General features: G+C 30.4%; 1 non-coding gene across 1 annotated transcript; it reads left to right on the top strand.

Annotated features, from left to right (window-relative positions):
- The first annotated feature begins 3,260 nt into the window (after positions 1–3,260).
- LOC139869469 (small nucleolar RNA R71) lies at positions 3,261–3,367 on the top strand. Its single transcript, XR_011766077.1, has one exon. It is a non-coding gene; the product is annotated as a small nucleolar RNA R71 (small nucleolar RNA).
- Positions 3,368–17,347: the final 13,980 nt, after the last annotated feature.

Genomic DNA, 17,347 nt, shown 5'->3' with positions numbered 1-17,347 from the left:
GTTTGAATATGATTATTACCTTGTATTGGAAAGATAACCTACTGTAAGTAACAAAGGTTTCTTGATCTTGGATGATTACTTGGAATGGATTTAGAAAACTTGGAAGTAAACTTGCAATCTTGGAAGTATTCTTGATTTTATGAAACTAGAACTTTTGGAATTTATGAAGAACACTTAGAACTTGAAGATAGAACTTAAGAGAGATCAATTAGATGAAGAAAATTGAAGAATGAAAGTGTTTATAGGTGTTTTTGGTCGTTGGTGTATGGATTAGATATAAAGGATGTGTAATTTTGTTTACATGTAAATAAGTCATGAATGATTACTCATATTTTTGTAATTTTATGAGATATTCCATGCTAGTTGCCAAATGATGGTTCCCACATGTGTTAGGTGACTCACATGGGCTGCTAAGAGCTGATCATTGGAGTGTATATACCAATAATACATACATCTAAAAGCTGTGTATTGTACGAGTACGAATACGGGTGCATACGAGTAGAATTGTTGATGAAACTGAACGAGGATGTAATTGTAAGCATTTTTGTTAAGTAGAAGTATTTTGATAAGTGTCTTGAAGTCTTTCAAAAGTGTATGAATACATATTAAAACACTACATGTATATACATTTTAACGGAGTCGTTAAGTCATCGTTAGTCGTTACATGTAAGTGTTGTTTTGAGACCTTTAGGTTAATGATCTTGTTAAATGTTGTTAACCCAAAGTTTATAATATCAAATGAGATTTTAAATTATTATATTATCATGATATTATGATATATTAATATATCTTAATATGATATATACATTTAAATGTCGTTACAACGATAATCGTTACATATATGTCTCGTTTCAAAATCATTAAGTTAGTAGTATTGTTTTTACATATGTAGTTCATTGTTAATATACTTAATGATATGTTTACTTATCATAATATCATGTTAACTATATATATATATCCATATATATGTCATCATATAGTTTTTACAAGTTTTAACGTTCGTGAATCGCCGGTCAACTTGGGTGGTCAATTGTCTATATGAAACCTATTCTAATTAATCAAGTCTTAATAAGTTTGATTGCTTAACATGTTGGAAACACTTAATCATGTAAATATCAACTTCATTTAATATATATAAACATGGAAAAGTTCGGGTCACTACATCGTTGGCGTTGCACATACGTTTTATGACCTTCTTTCATAAGGATTTTATGTGTGCAATACGAAGGACTTATGCCTTTAATGTCATGAATCTTCCATGCAATAGCTGGTTTATGAGCTTTTAGCACAGAAATGAGTCTAGATTTTTCATTTTCTGTAAGAGAAGACGATATTATTACAGGTAATTCAGATTCACCATGTAAATAAGCGTATTCCAAATGGGTTGGAAGTGGCTTTATCTCTAATATCGGTGGTTCTTCTATCGATGATTTGTATCAATATCTGTCTTCCTCTTTTAACATTTGAAGTTCTTTTATTGTTGGTTCGTATTCATTAGCCATGAGTGCAGCTAACATTTCAGCTTCATTAATTGGTTCAGTTCCTTCTCCTAAGGAACATTCTCCCGTTCCTTGTAATTCTGGAAATTCTTCTAACAATTCTGCATGTGAATATATAGTTTGAATATAATAACAGGTATCATCTACAGATTGCGGTTGTTGCATAGCTCTATCAACAGAAAAGGTAACACTCTCGTCCTCTATACTTAGGGTCAGTTTCTTACTAAACACATCTATTATTGCCTTAGCCGTGTTTAAAAATGGTCTTCCTAATATGAGAGGAACTTGAGAATCTTCTTCCATATCTAGAATAACAAAATCTACTGGAAATACTAAAGTACCAACTTTAACTAGCATGTTCTCCATTATCTCTCTAGGATGTTTTACTGATCGATCGGCTAGTTGTATGCTTATTCGTGTTGGTTTCATTTCTCCAAGGTCTAGTTTAGCGTATAATGAATATGGCATTAAATTTATACTAGTACCTAAGTCTGCCAATGCTTCTATTGGACTAAGACTACCCAGAAAACATGGAATTGTGAAACTTCCTGGATCAGATAATTTTTTTGGTAGTTTATTCAACAGCACTGCAGAACAATTAGCATTCATTATAACAACCGAGAGTTTTTCCATTTTCTTTCTATTTGTAATTAGATCTTTCAGGAATTTAGCATATCTTGGCATTTCTGAAATCACATCAATGAAAGGAAGATTTACATTTATTTTTTTAATCATATCCAAGAATTTGGATTGCTCGGCTTCAAGTCTTTCTTTTCTCATTTTACTCGGGTAAGGAAGCGGTGGTTGGTATGGTTTAACATAAGGTTTAGCCTTAACTGTGTTATCTTCATTAAACTTTTCAACTACCGGTTCTGTTTCCTTCTCTTGATCAGATTGTGGTGCCTGTGTAGTAGGAATAGAGTTATCAGAAATTATAGGCATTTCAGGTGGTTTAAGTGTAATACCACTTCTTGTGGTAATGGCTTTAGCTGTTTCATTTCGCGAGTTAGCATTTGATTCGCTAGGTAGACTCCTTGGTTTTCTTTCACCTATCAACCTTGCTAGGTTACTCACTTCTTGTTCCAGATTTTGAATTGAAGCTTGTTGATTTCTAAATGCTTGAGCATTTTGTTCATTAGTTTGTTTCTAAGATGTGAAAAATTGAGTTTGAGATTCAACTAACTTCGGCATCATGTCTTCTAAATTTTGCTTTTTATCATCGGTCTTTGCTGGTTGTAAGTATTATTAGATACTTGTTGATTGCTAGGACCTTGTTGGTTGTTGTATGGAATATTTCGGTTAAAATTCTGATTTTGATTGTAGTTTGGTCTTGGCGGTTGATAATTACCTTGATAATTATTTCCAGGCCTTTGGTTCATGTATGAAACATTCTCTCTTTGTTCCATTGTTTGTTCAATACTGAGACAATCTTTTGTCAAATGTGGTTCTCCACACTGCTCACAACTAATTCGTATTGCGTGAATATCTTTCGTCATCTTTTCCATTCGTCTCTCGAAAGCATCTAATTTTGAGTAAATGGAATCAAAGTCATGGCTAGAATCGGCTCTAGCCGCTTTAGATGAACGAATAATATCTTTTTCTTGATGCCACTCATGTGAGTGGGATGCTGTGTTATCAATAATTTTGTGAGCTTCAGTTGCGGTTTTCTTCATAATGGAACCACCAGCTGCTGTGTCGATGTCTTTTCATGTAGCAACATCACATCCTTGGTAGAATATTTGTACTATTTGATAAGTGTCTAAACCATGATGAGGACTTCCTCTCAACAACTTTCCAAATCTTGTCCATGCCTCATATAGAGTTTCATTTGGCTTTTGTGTAAACGTAACAATTTCTCCTTGAAGTCTCACGGCTTTAGATGTCGGAAAGAATCTTTTAAGAAATTTCTCTACTAAAATAACCCATGTATCAATCACCCCTTCAGGTAACAATTCTAACCAATCTTTGGCTTCTCCCTTTAAAGTCCAGGGAAACAACATGAGATAGATCTGTTCATCCTCAACTTCTCTGATTTTAAATAGAGTACATATCCTATTAAAGGTTCGAAGATGTTCGTTTGGATCTTCTTTTGGCGTACCACTAAATTGGCATTGATTAGTTACCATGTGTAGGATTTGTCCTTTGATTTCATAATCTGGTGCATTAATGTCTAGTTGAGTAATGGCAAGACCTTGGCCAGTGCGTGTCGCTCTCATTCGATCTTCCATACTTAGAGGTTCCTGATTTTCCATGATTGAATTTGTTGAATCTGAATCACTAGGGGATTCTGATTTAATGGTTTCTTCCTCGACAATCTTTGGTTGAATGATTGGTGGTTCCGGAGGAAATATTAGTGGTTTAGGATCTCTGAATTGTCCTTGAATATCCTCCGGGTTCTCAATTTTGAGGTCGGGTTCAAAAAATGGATTATCGGAAATTTGAATTGGAGTACTTGGTCGACTTGATGATGATTCTAAAGAAAAATCAACGGCAACAATATTGGCTAGATGTCTTGATCGAGTTACAGGAGGTGAACGTATGAAAGGTGGTGAACGTTTTGTTCGGTGCATTCACTGAATATCCTATTAGTTATAAAATAAAAATTATATAAGTTTTCAAATTAATAGATTTTTCTGATTTTGCCTACGTTTTGAATAGCCAATAGATGCAGCTGGTAGCCAGGACCCTTTAAATCAGAAGCCCACAACTCGCCACTAACAAATCCAACTATTACTACGAACCAGAAAATTTGGATGTCTATTAATTTAACCGCTTAAAATAAGTTTTCGTTTGAAATTTTAGAGAAGAAATAGAAAATTCTATGTCCTAAAAACTAGAGCGTCGTAATGAAAAAGAAAAAGTGCGTCAAAAAATAAGAATTCGAAAAATAAGGCGTCGAAAAATAATAAGAAAGTAGCGCGTCGAAACTTAAAAGGTACTAAAATTTATAACGGCGTCGCAAAATTCTAAAGCGCCTAAATCTTAGTCTAAAGAAAAAGCACTTAAGGAATTTTACGGCAAAGCCTAAAAATCTAGAAATATAAAATACTACGGCAAAAACTAAGTTTAAAACTAAGTACGAACGATAAATATAAACTACATACTAAATAATAAAAAGATACAAAAATGATAAAATTACTTATTTTTATAAAAATATTATTTTTATATTATTATTTTATAAAAGTATTAATTTTATAAGTAATAAAACTTAATTAAAACTTAAAAATACAAATTTAATTAAAACTTAAACTAATTATTATTTAATTAAAAACCTAATTAATATTTAATTTATTATAATTATTATTAATTACGTAACCCTAATTGTGTCGGCAGAGGTACCTGGGCTGTTAAATCACTCCATGCGATCGCATGGAGTGTATGTTATAATTTCATGCGGTCGCATTACCTGCAGGCTCAGATGGGTATGCAGGCTCAAAACTCGACAGGTTCAGTTTCTATTTTTTTTTAACTTTTTTTACTTTTTAATCTTTACAAATTAATACAAGTAAAATTTATTAAAGTAAACTTAAATTTTTAAAAACTAAAGAAAAATACTTGTATACTTTATAAAAATATATTTTCTTTTTAGCTAAACACTTAAATAGATATATATACTTTTTTTTATATTTTTGTATTTCAATATTTATATGAAAAATATTTTTACAAAAATAACTTAAAAACTAATTTTTTTTTTGTAGCATTTCGCTTTCGGGTCCCCGGCAGCGGTGCCAAAAATACTTGATGTGTGCAATGGGTAGTACGAAATAGTTATATTTTTACTACGAAGTACTATTAAATACGATATAATTTTACACAAGTTATTTATTTATTTATAGAATGGATATACTTAAACCTTACTACAACACTTATAGGCAGTGTACCTAATCGTACAGTAGTGTAGTTTTTAGTAAGTCCGGTTCGTTCCATATGGAGCTAGCCAAGTTTAACGCTATATATTTATTTTAAACTATATTTGTACAAATATATATATATATATATATATATATATATATATATATATATATATATATATATATATATATATATATATATATATATACATACATACATACATATATGTAGTAGTATTATTATTATAAAAGGGGGATTTTACCGTTTAATGACCGGTTTGTCGATTTTAAAACTTAAGTCGTAATTAAAACTTAATGCAAAATATTAAAAATAAATATAACTTAATTTTAAGCGGAAAGTAAATGACGATAAATAAAGTGCGATAAATAAAAGTGCGATAATTTAAATGACAGTAAAATAAAAGTATGATGAGATATAAATTAAGAGAATTATGCTTATTTAAACTTCCGTAATCATGATGTTTGACGTGTTGATTTTAGTTTATTACCATGGGTTAATTGTCCTTTGTCCTGGATTATTCGATAAGTCCATCTGATTTTTGTCCATAATAGTCCATCGGTCATAAATATAAATTGCGAGTGTCCTCGTCAAATTACCCTTATACCCGAAGTCAAATATTCCAACTAATTGGGGACTTAAACTGTGACGAGGTCTTAATACTTTGTAAACAATTACACCAATTTTCCTTGTATGTAATTCACCCCTGTTTTAATGAGTCCATTGACTATTAATTCATTCCCGTATCCGGTTAAATGAACGATTATTAGTGCTTATAAATATCCCGCCCATCGTGTCCGATCGAGTGTATGTGGTTATTTATAGGTACGTCCAATTGTAAATCTTTATATTAAATTAACGAACTATCATTCAGTTAGACAAATATAAAGCCCATTAATATCCCATAGTCTAATTTCCACAAGTGTCGGTCTTTTGTCCAAACCTCAATTATGGTACAAAGTCCAATTACCTAATCTTAATATTTAGCCCAACATCATGATTACTTCGGTTTAAATAAGCATAATAATAACTTAGCTACGAGACATTAATAAAAAATTAAACATAACTTACAATGAGTATTAATAGTGTAGCGTTACACGGACGGAGTTTCAACTTACAAACTTAAAACATTCGCCACTATAACCTTATTATTATTATTATTATTAACTTAATATTAAAATTATAATTCTAAAATATAAATATATATATATTTTTGAGAGAGACAGAGAGTTGTGATGGATATATCTTAAAATTCGTCGACCAAACGCTTCAATTTATAGGACCTGACCTACTACAGCAAGCCATGCGATCGCATGGGATTTAGGCAGGCTGGCCATGCGATCACATGGCAGCCTTTTCCTGCACACAATGAGTTTTAAACGTGGGCTACTGAGGTTATTTTATTATATAATATAATATATATAATTTTATATAATTTTATATATATTATATTATATTCATGTACATAGTTGTCTTGTAATTTTAGCTCCGTTGTGTCGCGCGTTGATAGTTGGTTCATGTCCTGGTTCTGGATTTTCGAACGTCCTTTCGTACGATTTAATATCTTGTACTTTGCGTTTCGCGGCTCGTACTCTTGTAACTTTTAGACATTTCTCATCAATAAATTGAACCACTTGGATTGTACTTTGTACTTTTTAGCATTTTTGTGAGGACCCGTCCTAATCCATCCAGACGAGGTCTATATCGATTATAAACGATTCACAATAGTTGATTACATCACGAGGTATTTGACCTCTATATGATACATTTTACAAACATTGCATTCAATTTTAAAATACAAACTTTCTTTACAACGAAAAATTGACGGCATGCATACCATTTCAGAATATATCCAACTATAATTGACTTAATAATAATCTTGATGAACTCGATGACTCGAATGCAACGTCTTTTGAAATATGTCATGAATAACTCCAAATAATGTTTCTAAAATGAGCAAATTCACAGCGGAAGATTTCTTTCGTACCTGAGGATAAACATGCTTTCAAGTGTCAACCAAAAGGTTGGTGAGTTCATTAGTTTAACATAAATAATCATTTCATAATTTTAATAGACCACAAGATTTCATATTTCAGTTCTCATAAATATACGTCCCATGCATAGAGACAAAATATCATTCATATGGATTGAACACCTGGTAACCGACATTCACAATATGCATATAAGAATATCCCCATCATTCCGGGATCCTACTTCGGACATGATATAAATTTTGAAGTACTAAAGCATCCGGTACTTTGGATGGGGCTTGTTGAGCCCGATAGATCTATCTTTAGAGTTCGCGTCAATTAGGGTGTCTGTTCCCTAATTCTTAAATTACCAGACTTAATAAAAAGGGCATATTTGATTTCTATAATTCAACCATAGAATGTTGTTTCACGTACTCGTGTCTATTTCGTAAAACAGTTATAAAAGCATTTCATGTATTCTCAGTTCTAAATACATTTCAAAATCATTTAATAAAACAGTTGCAAAAATAGCGCATGTATTCTCAGTCCCAAAAATGTAAAGAGTAAAAGGGAATTAAATGAACTCACACATATAAATATTGTAAAATAGTTATTAAAACATTGCATGTATTCTCAGCCCAAAAATATATATAAAAAGAGAATAATGAAACTCACCTAATGTATTTTGTAGTAAAAATACATATAACAACTTTTAACAATGCAGGGTTGGCCTCGGATTCACGAATCTACATCATTTGTGTAATTATTAATATACATAATTGTAATCGAACAAATTTATATTATTATTAGTGATATATTTGTTATATTTAATAATATATAGGTTTTATTTATTAATTAAGTATATTTACTTTATGTATACCTTAAATGAACACATAATATTTATAAAAAAAATTTATATAGTTATGTTATATATATATATATATATATATATATATATATATATATATATATATATATATATATATTTGGGTAAGATAATATTGATAATAATAATTGAAAGGTTGTAATAGTTTTATAATAATAATATCTGTAGTTATATTAGTAATAATCTGATAAAATTAATGATAATTACAAAATAATACTTAATGACAATACTAAGAATGATAATAATATTCGTGATAGTAATATTCATGTTATTAGTATTATTATAATATAACAACAATAATTAATAATAAAAAATATAACAATAATAATTATAATATTAATAATAATAATAATAATAACTATGATAATAATAATACAAATACTAATAATACTTAATGATATTAATAATAATACTTATGATGATGTTAGTAGTAGTAATAATAATAATAATAATAATAATAATAATAATAATAATAATAATAATAATAATAATTATAATAATAATAATAATTATAATTATAATAATAATAACAATAATGATACTAGTAATAAAAATAAAGATAACTACCTTTGGGATTTAAAAGGCTTTTACCAAAAAGAAATGTCCTAGAACGGGCTTGAACCCGCGACCTCACGTTTACCCAACAACACCCTCTACCATTCATCCATTTGTGTTTATCTAATCTAAAATCAGGCGCATTAATATTTAACTCGTTTATCTTATTCAAGTCCAAAACAATTAAGGGCCCAATAACTAAAATTTGACTCACGGCCCAACATAAAAGCAGAAGCCCAACACGATAACTAAATATACGGCCCAAGTTGTATCCAGGATTTGATGTCCAGAATAATTCACGAAATAGCAGTCGAAAGGGAAAATAAATAAATAATAGGGTTTCGGTTTATCTTCATATTCATCATGTATCATCATCATCATATTCATGATCACATCATCATCATCGTTCCATTACCAACACTCTCTTCTTCCTTCGCCATCATCAATATCATAATCCTTAACCATCATCTTGTCTATCATCCTTATGTTATCAATTATCATCACCATTATTCTTTATCACTGTTTACGGTAATAGAAGTAAGAACAGAAAAAAAATAACGCAGTAGCAGCAATGAGAGTAGCTGGCCTTGGTCCAAGAATCCGAATCAAATAGGACCCAATTAACCAGTCCATTTATAAATGAAAAGGAGCCCAACAGACAATTGGGTCTTTTAGCCGAATTCGTGTGTCTGTGTAGAACCATAAGAGGCATCGTGGAGACAAGCTAATCAACTTGGCAATGCAAGTGGATTTTTTAAAATAAAAAAATGTCGGCCAGTAGGTAATATAGAATATGTGTGAATCTTGAAAAGAAATATGATAGTGTTCCAAATGAACATATATTTAGTAGCAATATCGTTCCAATATGTAAAGTTTTTAAATGTAATTTCCTTATTTTTAGTTGTAATAGTTAAATAAATAAGTGCGAAGACGAAAGACGCAAATCGCTCGAAAATGAAGATTTAAAGACAAAAACGAAGATTTGAAAGACCAAAACGTCCAAAAAGCTCAAATGTACAAGATACAATTCAAAAGGTTCAATTTATTGATGAAGAACGTCTAAAAATGACAAGAGTACAAGTTACAAAACGCAAAGTACACGATATAAAATTGTACGAAAGGACGTTCGAAAATCCGGAACCAGGACATGAACCAACTCTCAACGCTCGACGCAACGGTGTAAAAATTACGAGTCAACTATGCACAAGAATAAAATATAATATTTAAATAAATCATAATAAGAATAATATTAAATAATAAAAAGTTGTTAATTGAGCATAGTTCAGGGGTCGTAAATGAAAATTTCAAATTCTAAATTCGCTATAAAACGATGATTTACGATGAATTGAAAAAGAAGATTATTTTCGATCTTTTTTTTCTTTCTATCTTTTTTCTTATTTTTCTATATCAAATATCAATATCTATATTTATAATTCTCTATCATAATGTTAATGTAATCAGATATAACAATAATCTTAATTTTAATTTTAAATTATGATAATAATAAGATTTATGATAGAGATCGTTTGAGTGTGTAAGTCGAAATTCTGTCCGTGTAACGCTACGCTATTTTTAATCATTGTAAGTTATGTTCAACCTTTTTACATTAATGTCTCGTAGCTAAGTCGTTATTATGCTTATTTGAGCCGAAGTAATCGTGATGTTGGGCTAAAATATTAAGAAGGGGTTATTGAACTTTGGACCATAATTAAGGTTTGGGCAAAAGACCGACACTTGTGAAAATTGAACTATGGGCTATTAATAGATGGGGGGTATTGTCTAATTGAGTGACAACTCATTGGAGTCTGTCGAACCTATCTTCAAATTAATTAACCTAATAATTAATAATGATTATGGTTGTCCTATTTAGTGATGTTCATATGGAATCTGTTATAATCATTTAATTAATCAATTGGGTTGGGTAATTGATTATTCATTCTGATCAAGTGGATGAATTAATATTCATAAACTAATTAAAACAGGGGTGAATTACATACAGTGATAACTGGTGTAATTGTTGACAGAAGTGATAACTGCGTCACAGTTTAAATCCTTAATCAGTTGGAATATTTGACTTCGGGTATAAGGGTAATTTGACGAGGATACTCGCACTTTATATTTATGACCGATGGACTATTATGGACAAAAACCAGATAAACGTATCAAATAAACCAGGACAAAGGACAATTAACCCATGGTAATAAATTAAAATCAACACGTCAAACATCATGATTACGGAAGTTTAAATAAGCATAATTCTTTTATTATATTTCTCATCGTATCTTTATTTACTGTCATTTTATTACTCGCAATTTTATTTACTGTCATTTTATTTATTGTCATTATTTTACGCACTTTAATTATCGTCATTTATCTTTACGCTTAAAATATAGAATCGACAAACCGGTCATTAAACGGTAAAACCCCCCTTTTATAATAATATTACTACTTATATAATTATATATATTTTGTATAAATATAGTTATTAAAAATATAGTAAGTATCACCAGCTCCCTGTGGAACGAACCGGACTTACTAAAAACTACACTACTCTACGATTAGGTACACTGCCTATAGTGTTGTAGCAAGGTTTAGGTATATCCCATCCGTAAATTAATAAAACTTGTGTCATATTTTGTAGTATTTCCTAGTAAAAATAATACTATTTCGTACCCTCACGCTACATCATCAAGTTTTTGGCGCCGCTGCCGGGGAACGCTAAAACGCTATATTTTTAATTATAATAATATTGAAATAAAATATAATAATATAATAATATTGAAATAGAATATAATAATATAATAATATTGAAATAGAATATAATAATATAAAAATATTTAAGAATCAAAAGTTTACGTAAATTTTAAAAACAAAAGTCGTATTTATTAAATACTTCAGGGGTATATTATGTAACTTATAATTAATAATTGCTATCATGTCGCTTTCATGTGAATAGTAAATTAATTAATTTATTTTCATTTACTATTCATGAATAGTAAATGAATTAAAAAAAAAAAGTTTTAAAAAAAAATTATAATTATAAAAAAATTATTAATTTGTAAAAAAAAAATCGTTTTTAAAAAAAAAAAAAAAAAAAATCGTTTTTTTTAAAAAATAAAAAAAAAAATTTCGTTTTTAAAAAAAAAAAAAAAAAAAATTTGTGAAAAAAAAAAAAAAAAAAAAATCATTTTTTTTAAAAGAAAAAAAAAATCGTTTTAAAAAAAAAAATTTGTAAAAAAAAAAAATCGTTTTTTTTTTTAAAAATTAAAAAAAAAAAAAAACGAAAAAAAAAAAAAAAAAAAAAAAAAAAAAAAAAAAAACGTAAAAAAAAAAAACGTAAAAAAAAAAAAAAAAAAAAAAAAAAAAAAAAAAAAACGTAAAAAAAAAAAACGTAAAAAAAAAAAAAAGAAAAAAAAAAAAAAAAAAAAAAATTATTAAAAAAAAAATATATATATTTTTAAAATTTTGTCTATAAAAAAAAATGTTTTTTTTAATTTTATTACCTTTAGATTTTTAGGCTATAGTCGCAACTTTTAGTATTAAGTTTAGTTTTGCCATAGTTATTTTTACTTCTAGAATTTTTAGGCTTTGCCGTAAAATCCCTTAAGTGCTTATTCCTTAGACTAAGTTTTAGGTGCTTTAGAATTTTACGACGTCGTATTTCGCACTACTTTCTTATTTTTATTTTTCGACGCCTATTTTTCGACCTTTTATTTTTCGACATTTTTCGACGCGCAATCTATTTCTTTCTTATTTCTCGCCATTCTAGTTTTTAGGACTTAGAATTTTTTTCTACTTCTTCTCTAAATTTCTTAAAATTACGAAAATTTATTTTAAGTGGTTAAATTGATAGACATCAAAATTTTCTGGTTCGTAGTAATAGTTGGATTTGTACGTGGACCGGGTTATTGGAGCCAAACAGTACTCAATTATATTGAGACCAAACGAATCCTGCCCCTCTGCTGCATCTTTTGGCTATTCGAAACGTGGGCAAAATCAGAAAAGTCTATTGGTTGGATAACTTATTATAATTTTTCTTTCCTTTTTAAAACTAATAGGATATTCAGTGAATGCACCGAGCAAGACGTTCACCACCTTTTGTACGTTCACCACCTGTAACTCGATCAAGACATCGTTTAACAAATATAGCTGCCGTTGATTTTTCTTTAGACTCGTCATCAAGTCGACCGAGTACTTCAACTCAAATTTCCGATAATCCAGTTTTTGAAACCAATATCACAACTAAGAACCCGGAGCATATTCAAGGACAATTCCAAGATCCTGAACCACTAATTATTCTTCCTGAGCCACAAACCATTAAATCAGAATCCTCTAGTGATTCGTATTCAACAAATTCAATTATGGAAGTAACGGAACCTCTAAGTATGGAAGATCGAATGAGAGCCACACGCACGGGCCAAGGTCACGCCATTATTAAACCAGAAGTTAATGCTCCAGATTATGAAATTAAAGGACAAATCCTACACATGGTAACTAATCAGTGCCAATATAGTGGTACGCCGAATGAAGACCCAAACGAACATCTTCGTACGTTTAATAGGATCTGTACACTATTCAAAATCCGAGAAGTGGAAGACGAACAAATCTATCTCATGTTATTTCCCTGGACTTTAAAGGGAGAAGCCAAAGATTGGTTAGAATCGTTACCTGAAGGGGCGATTGACACATGGGATGTTTTAGTTGAAAAATTTCTTAAACGATTCTTTCCGGCATCCAAAGCCGTGAGACTTCAAGGAGAAATTGTTACGTTCGCGCAAAATCCAAATGAAACATTATATGAGGCGTGGACAAGATTCGGAAGGATGTTGAGAGGATGTCCTCAACACGGATTAGATACTTTTCAAATAGTACAAATCTTCTATAAAGGCGTAGACATCGCCACACGAAAAGACATCGACATAACCGCTGGTGGATCCATTATGAAGAAAACCGCAACTGAAGCTTACAAAATTATTGATAACTGATGATGTAGCGTGAGGGTACGAAATAGTATTATTTTTAATACAAAATACTACAAAATATGACACAAGTTTTATTAATTTACGGATGGGATATACCTAAACCTTGCTACAACACTATAGGCAGTGTACCTAATCGTAGAGTAGTGTAGTTTTTAGTAAGTCCGGTTCGTTCCACAGGGAGCTGGTGAAGTTAACGCTATATTATTAAGTTTATTTGTAAAAATATATATATAAATAAGTAGTAGTGTTATTATAAAATGGGGGTTTTACCGTTTAATGACCGGTTTGTCGATTTTAAGCGTAAAAATAAATGACAAAAATTAAAGTGCGTAAAATAAATTGCGATAAATAAAATGACAGAAAATAAAATTGCGAGTAATAAAATGACAGTAAATAAAGATACGATGAGAAATATAATAAAAGAATTATGCTTATTTAAACTTCCGTAATCATGATGTTTGACGTGTTGATTTTAATTTATTACCATGGGTTAATTGTCCTTTGTCCTGGTTTATTTGATACGTTTATCTGGTTTTTGTCCATAATAGTCCATCGGTCATAAATATAAAGTGCGAGTATCCTCGTCAAATTACCCTTATACCCGAAGTCAAATATTCCAACTAATTAAGGATTTAAACTGTGACGCAGTTATCACTTCTGTCAACAATTACACCAGTTATCACTGTATGTAATCTACCCCTGTTTTGATTAGATATGAATATTAATTTACCCACTTGATCAGTTTGAATAATCAATTACCCAACCCGAATAATTAATTAAATGATTATAATAGATTCCATATGAACGTCACTAAATAGGACAACCATAATCATTATTAATTATTAGGATAATTAATTTGAAGATAGGTTCGACAGACTCCAATGAGTTGTCACTCAATTAGACAATACCCCCCATCTATTAATAGTCAATAGTCCAATTTCCACAAGTGTCGGTCTTTTGCCCAAACCTTAATTATGGTACAAAGCCCAATTACCCAATTTTAGTAATTAGCCCAACATCATGAGTACTTCATTTTAAATAAGCATAATAACGACTTAGCTACGAGACATTAATGTAAAAAGGTTGAACATAACTTACAATGATTAAAAATAGCGTAGCGTTACACGGACAGAATTTCGACTTACACACTCAAATGATCTCTATCATAAATCTTATTATTATCATAATTTAAACTTAAAATTAAGATTATTGTTATATCTTATTACATTAACATTATGATAGAGATATAGAATATAGATATTGATAATTGATATTGATAATTGATCGAAGAAAAAAGGATCGGAGAAAAATTCTCCTCCCTCTCATCGTTACACAATCGTTCCTTTTATAAGCTAAATTGTAAATTGAATTTTCATTTACGACCCCTGAACTATGCTCAATTAACAACTTTTTATTATTTAATATTATTCTTATTATGATTTATTTAAATATTATATTTTATTCTTGTGCATAGTTGACTCGTAATTTTTACACCGTTGCGTCGAGCGTTGAGAGTTGGTTCATGTCCTAGTTCCGGATTTTCGAACGTCCTTTCGTATAATTTTATATCTTGTACTTTGCGTTTTGTAACTTGTACTCTTGTCATTTTTAGACGTTCTTCATCAATAAATTGAACCTTTTGAATTGTATCTTGTACATTTGAGCTTTTTGGACGTTTTGGTCTTTCAAATCTTCGTTTTTGTCTTTAAATCTTCATTTTCGAGCGATTTGCGTCTTTCGTCTTCGCACTTATTTATTTAACTATTACAACTAAAAATAAGGAAATTACATTTAAAAACTTTACATATTGGAACGATATTGCTACTAAATATATGTTCATTTGGAACACTATCAAATATCCCCACACTTGAGCGTTGCTTGTCCTCAAGCAATACAGAACTTGAAATAAAAACATACATGAATCACTTTTTTATTCATCACATTTTGTACATCAGTGATTTTGATATAGCGGTATAAACAATGACAGTAATGATGGTTAAAGGTGGGTGTGTCATCCACAGTTGCCTTGGGTTTAGGTCAACGACACTTGCAATCAAATAGCCGATTTACTTTCGGTTTCCAAAGCAAAGTGCACATTTGAAAGGCGGTTTACAGTCCCACGTGACTATAAAAATTTAGATCCTTTAGGAAATAGGATCTTTATGAAAACATTTGATCTTTTGAAAATTCAATCTAGCTTTTACCCTAGATAAGTTTTCTGATTTGATCCACCATTGGTGTTGCAAAATATATTTGTGGATCAATATTTTGGCTAAAAACATTTAGGTTTGTGTAATCCACTGCTATCCCGGTATCGGAAAGCACACATCCAGTTTACGTGTTCCGTATATTACCTTTCGGCAAACTACCGTCCGGTTGTAAAGGAAAGCGATGAACAAGAAACTGTTAAGGCAATGTCCCGTGACATGCAGATGATTATGGTCTTTTAACGTGTCGGATGCTAGAACTATCCTTGGTAGGAGCGATAGTAAAGATCATCCTATGATTTTTCGGTCTGGCACAAGGTCCTGTCTCCGACCATGCTATGCAACCACCGTTCTTACGGTTGACACCCGATCTGGTTCAGGTGACCTAATGAATTCCAGGTGAATTCCTAGGATTTTACGTTCAATGGTAATGAACGCATTGAAAATGGATTTTCAGAAAACAAATCGGTTTGTATTTTTGATCAAAATATTTTCTCGTTCAAGCTCGAGTTTAGATATCATTGAATTCCATGAGTTTGAATTCTCAATCTTTAAGGTCAATCTCAAGGATTGAGTAATATCAGGCTTAAAAGCTGATTTTTAATCTTTAAGGAGATTATCCTTTCTGGGGATCTGATTCATTAGTCTTATCAAGCTAATTTGCACGGTGCCCTCCCCATTTTACAAGACAGACCCTCTCATGGTTAGGATAAGTCTGACCACTTGGCGACCCTGTTTGATGCTGAGGTCCGTGGATTTCCTGCTGATTTTAGTGATGACTTTTCTAGGTTTTTCGTCAACCTACAGCTGGTCTGGACGACAACTTCATGACCTAAATCAAGAAGCGCGTGTCTTTTTCGGAAGACTTTACTTCCTTTTAATGATGGAATTGATTCATCGTGTAGATCCATCTTTCTTTCAAATGTATTACAGTAAACCGGGTAAAACTGATTAGTATCGTCCAAAGCAAAAGTACCTGCAATAATCTTGTACAAAAATATGTGATATATGTTTTAAATTGAATAACTTGGTACATTCTTCCCACACTTAGTTTCTTTCTTTGCCTTTTTATTTTCTTCTATTTCATTTTAAATGAATTCAAGCGTTTTAGGGTGTTTCTCAATTTATGTCCTTTTCGAGGTAACGATAATTTCGGTATTATCACCTAGTTTTCATCGTTCATAAATATGTATAAACATGATTTTGAGTTCATTTAATTGAAAATTTTTCAAATTTACACAAAATTTGGCAAATAAACTAAGTGCAAACCCGAGAGAATTTATAACCCTTCCCCACACTTGAGATCATGCAATGCCCTCATTTGCATGAAATCAGACTATAATTATAAATTCATGAGGGTGATTAGTGTAGAAAAGTG

The sequence above is a fragment of the Rutidosis leptorrhynchoides genome, chromosome 9, assembly GCF_046630445.1.
Source record: "Rutidosis leptorrhynchoides isolate AG116_Rl617_1_P2 chromosome 9, CSIRO_AGI_Rlap_v1, whole genome shotgun sequence".
NCBI classification, from domain to species: Eukaryota; Viridiplantae; Streptophyta; class Magnoliopsida; order Asterales; family Asteraceae; genus Rutidosis; species Rutidosis leptorrhynchoides.
The sequence above is the reverse complement of the archived record's forward strand: the minus strand, read 5'-3'. Positions and strand labels throughout refer to the sequence as shown.